The 5,329-nt window shown below is 46.1% G+C and overlaps 1 pseudogene; it reads right to left on the bottom strand.

Annotated features, from left to right (window-relative positions):
- Positions 1–865: 865 nt before the first annotated feature.
- Positions 866–979, bottom strand: LOC136650492 (5S ribosomal RNA; annotated as a pseudogene).
- Between the last annotated feature and the right edge of the window lie 4,350 nt (positions 980–5,329).

Genomic DNA, 5,329 nt, shown 5'->3' with positions numbered 1-5,329 from the left:
GACAAAAGGGCATGTGATTGTACTCCTGAAATTTATAGCATGGCGTTTGTCTCATTAAGCAAGTCAAATCAGAGATGAGGACACAGGCTATTGTTCCGACCTTCACACATTATTTTTCTGACTCTTATACCATGCTTCCTCCAAGGAGCTCAGGGCAGTGTACATGGTTCCTTCTCTCCTTTTTGTCTTCACAACAACCCTGCAAGGTAGGTGAGGCTGAGAGATAATGGTCACCCAGGAAGCTTCGTGGCTGAGTGGGGATTTGAACCTGGATCTTCCAGGTCTAAAACCAACACCACAACTACTACATCATCCACAACCTTCAGACTGGGAGATACACTCTTATCATCCCCCCTTACCTTTAATGCATGGGAACATGGCAGTTACTCATGAGACTTTTTTAAACCCAAGCAGTAAAATGCATAGTCGCATACTGGGGAGCTAGAAATGAAGGATCCCTGCAAAAGGAATACAATATACAGCTACTGTGTAATGTCATGTGACTGGTCTGCATAGTATTAAAGTCCCTGTCACTGCATGCACAGGCGCTCCCTCTTCTGAGGAGGCCCCATTTGACTAGGGCTTTGGGAGCTGGCAGGTTCTCTCCATAGCTGCTACTGACCTTTCCTTCTGGAGGGCTGAGTGTGTACTAAGGCACTAAGTCAGTCCATGCTGCTGTTATACAGATGTTCAACAGGCCTGGCTGGCACCTGACCCAATGTAAAGTGAATGTGTGTCCTATAAGATTCCCCAGAATCCTCTGCAACCCACAGTGTTTTAGTGGCAGGTGAGGTTTCTCTTGGTGAACTAGTTGATGCGAAAAGATGGTGGTTGGCAACCTTCAGTCTCGAAAGACTATGATATAAGCCTACAGCACCCGGTATTCCCAGGCGGTCTCCCATCCAAGTACTAACCAGGCCTGACCCTGCTTAGCTTCCAAGATCAGACGAGATTGGGCATGTGCAGGGTAACAGTAGAAAGTCTGAAAACTACAGTTCCAAAAGCTTTGTAGTTTGCAGTTGTTTGTAGTGATCTTCTGTCTTGTGACTTTTCCCAGGACTGAGTTAACCAGCATGGGCAGCCTCAAAGCATAATCTTAAGTGGTGGACTTCCAACTAGGCATAGTAATTATTCATGCCACTAAGTTTTTGCTACAGCTATAGTCTAAGCCACTGGCATCGCTAGGGGGGTGCGGGGGGTGCAGGCTGCACCGGGTGACGCGCTGGGGAGGTGATGCACCCAGGGGGAGCATGCGCTAACATCACGGGGTTAGCAGCTACCCCGTCATGCCATACACCGTTGGATGTGGAATGGCCAGCGGAGTGCAGTGCAAAAACAGAATTGAAATAGCTCCTTTCGTTCAAAAGTTATGGCCAAAAAACCGGAAGGAAAAAATGCATGGAGCCCTATGGAAAGTGAAAGCGACCCATATCGCACGTTTACTTGTGAGCAGGCATACGTGCCACAATCTGTCAGAAAGGGCAGGCTGAGGGGAATCCAACAACACCAGAATGGTCCCAATCCAATGACTGCAGCCCCCCCAAATACCTGAGAAGCTCCCCCCTCCCAGCTGCGAGTCTGAGCCCAATGCGAGTCGCATTTACTCACAAGTAAGCAGGCGTGCCTTGGCTGGTGGTTAGGCCAGGCACCAGGTGGGTCTTTATCTTGATGTGCCTGAAATAGAAGAACTTTAAACTGGCCACTGGGAGGGCTGGAAATCTCACTGATTCTTTTTGGGGGGGTTATTGCAGGCAGACTACAGAGTAAGCTCCATTGACCACTATGGAACTTACTTCTGAGTAGACACGCATAGGATTGGGCTCACAGGCTGCAATCCTACCCACACTTTCCTGAGAGTAAGCCCCATTGACCACTATGGGACTTACTTCAGAGTAGATTCACTTGGTGGAACAGGACTGGCTCCCCTTATTTAATTATTTTATTTTAATTTAATTATTAATTTAATTTATTTAATTTAATTATTTATAATTATTTATTTTAATTTGCTTGATGATGTCACTTCTGGCCATGACATCACTTCCAATGGGTCCTGGACAGATTGTCATTCTAAAAAGTGGGTTCCAGTGCTAAAAGTTTGAGAACTGCTGCAATAAGGTGTTAGTAAGTTGACAGGGTGTGTGTGTGTGAGACTCTACAAGTTTTCAAAATCACTAAAATCAGAATTTGGAGGACTAATCCCATCATGTTATATATCAATCAATGCGTAATTTCATGCAGAATGCAATGAAACAAACCACATTGAAATATCTGTGTTATAACAAAAGGTACAGCCAAAAAAACGGTGGGGACAGGGCGATGGTACACCACCATGCCCACCTGGGGTGTTGCCCCGCCCACTACATGGGGTGATGCACAGGCCTCCCGCACCGGGTGACGTGAATCCTACCCACAACTTGGAATACACTCTCTTTGATCTCAGCCTTTGACAACCAAAGAAGTTGCCTGCAGCTAACAGATTTCATGGTATACCCACAATGTATTTGAAGAGAAGACAAACTACCCATGAATCTTTTTCTTTGTGGGTCATGTCAATTTGAACAGTTTTCTCAATATTTATTAGTGGGCTGGCAGTGGGTGGCCTGTATCTGGCCCCCATGGTCATTGTATTTGACCCCTGTAGGTCCAATCAGATTTCCATCAAGATACAGTCAAAAGGTTTGGCCCATTTCATAACTACAGAAAAAAACCCAATGTTTTCAAGTTGGAAGAAATGGAGATACATCATATTTTCACTTACTGTAACACATCTCTGTTGATTTAGGACAGGGGTGCTCAATAGGTGGATCGTGATCTACTGGTAGATCGCGAGGCAAAATGAGTAGATCGCGGAGTGCCGACCCCCCCCCCTTCAGGTGCCTCTGGGAGGAAACGCCAGGAGTAAGGCCCATTGTACGCAATGGGGCTTACTCCCAGGTAAGTGTGGCTAGGATTGCAGCCTCACAGCCTAATCCTAGGCATGTCTACTCAGGAGTAAGTCCTGTTATACTCAGTGGGGCTCAAGGTACACCAACATACATTGTACACATAAATGTTATATGTTATGATGGTGCGAACATTGTAAAAAAAAACTCTGGTAGATCTCTGGGCCTTGCTGGGTTTCAAAGTAGCTCTCAAGCCAAAAAAGTGTGAGCACCCCTGATTTAGGATGTAACATAGCAGGGATGTGTGGTAGGTGGGGAAGCAGGTGAGATAGCCTCCACACTGGAGTCTTCGCCATGTGAGGTACCCAAGCACTCACAACCCACGCGCTGCACATGGGAGAGGCTCTGCCTCACCTGTCTCACCTGCCTCCCATCCACCGCACATCCCTGTAACATGTATGCAGTATTTGTCTGACTGCACATGATAAGGAGTTGACCATGTCCTCCAGAATGCACTGATTTCGACAAGGAACATGACCACTCATGAGGACTTCATCTTGTGGGGTAAAATACCAGCCTTCAAGACCATGAACAATAGAATGACCCTCAGAGAATAGGAAAGTTGGTTGTCCCTGATTTACCACTAGTTAAAACCTTTTTACAATTAAGGAATTGGGGGTAGGAGGGGGAAAATTCCTTACCTGAGAAGGAAGTAATGAATTATTTCCTCCCCCCTCCCCCCACTGTATTTGAGATAAGTGGATGGAGACAGCAATTTTCGCTGTTCAGCTGGCTCCCAAGGGGATGGGATGAGAGGGGCAGTGTTAGAAACCGATTTCCTCTGCACTCCAAACTTGGAACTGCCTTCAGAAGGAGGGGTGAGTGAGGAATCCTGTTGGGGGTGGTGGTAAAGTTGAGTCTCTCTGTCATAGTTCTGAGCCACATTGCTCCCCCAGTATTTGCTATTTGCCATGAAATAAAAGCCCCTCCCCCCGGGGCCTGATCTAGTTTCATTTAATGGGAAAAAACAAGTGTGGCAGACTTAAGTATATGCTTGATTTACATGGTCATGCTAGATCATGTTGGGAGAGTGTGGTTGGTGGCTGGGATCTACCATTGATGCTTCTCCCTTCATTTTTTCTTTAAAAATAAGGATTTTAGGCAGCTCCCAAGTTTCAAAAAAAATGCATCATAAAAGCAATAGAGCAACAAAATGAAACAACACATCATTAACACACAGCTGAGAACTAAACCTGGAAACCTGGAAAAGTCAAACTAAGGAAACAGGTTTTCAAGGAGTGACAACATGAAAGAAAAACAGAAGGGACACAGCAAGTCTCCTCAGGAAGTGGCTTCCATAAGAAGGGGCCACCACAGAAAAGGCCCTTCTATGCTTCTTCTCCCATCTCAGGTGGTAGTGGGATGCACAAGAGAGCCCCCCTCCCAGAAGGCATCAGGGTTGGAGAGGAATATCCTACAGATACTCTGGTCCGGAGCAAACCCACAACCAATGCAGCCAGAACAACAGGGGCCTGACACAATGATGGCACTTGTAATGGAATTGGTATGCTGAAGAGTTATGTTTCCACCCAGCCTTTCAGGGCATCTAACAAATCACAAGATAATCACATTAAAAAAATACAGTGAGTGTGATTGTCACTGTAAATACTGTGAACGGAGCAGAGGAACAAAAACAAACAGAAAGCCAGAGAAAGAATGCAAGCAGCCAACTAAAAGCAGTGTAGTGGATATGCTGGCTGCCTGGGCAAAGGGGGAGAGAAAGAGAGAGAGGCAGGCAGGCAGGCAGGCATTGAAATCCACATGCTGGGGGTTTAAGTGGGGCTCCATGATTCTCTGGTAGAAATTGTCAATGCACACATTTTTATTAAGTTTATTTTAACTGCATCTGTCTGCTCCTCTTTCAATCAAAGAGGTTAATAAGTAATTCTTCAAGAGAGCTGGAGTTTGATGCTTCAGTGGTTTTGGCTGACAAAAGCCAGAGGACTAGTGTCAAGGTGCCCTTTTGAGAAGCAACAAGGAAAGTCACACAGGGAATGCCTTGCACTGCTTAGAAGCGGGGCAGGGGGCCCCTCTTTCATACCTGGGAGGGGGGCTCACAGTATGTTTTCAAAGGCCCCTTCGTCACAAAAGAGCCAATTTCAAGAGCATGTGCTGGGGCTGCTTTTCTGAACCTCAGAAACAAACACTGAGGAGCAGTAATGTGGTTTAAAACATGCAGTATGTGTCTGTGCATGGGGCTGCCTCTCACATCCTCCAGAAATGGCACTGCCTGTGTATTTATGATGCTATTTTTTTCTTGCAGCTGATATCATCTTTTCATGTGATTTCATGGTTTCATAAGCCACCTTAGGTTAAATAACACGGCTGCACACTCCTGCTTCCCTGAGCAGTGAGAAGGTGGAGGGGCAATTCTCCCATGGTTTTGA

Source organism: Tiliqua scincoides, chromosome 4, assembly GCF_035046505.1.
Source record: "Tiliqua scincoides isolate rTilSci1 chromosome 4, rTilSci1.hap2, whole genome shotgun sequence".
NCBI classification, from domain to species: Eukaryota; Metazoa; Chordata; class Lepidosauria; order Squamata; family Scincidae; genus Tiliqua; species Tiliqua scincoides.
The sequence above is the reverse complement of the archived record's forward strand: the minus strand, read 5'-3'. Positions and strand labels throughout refer to the sequence as shown.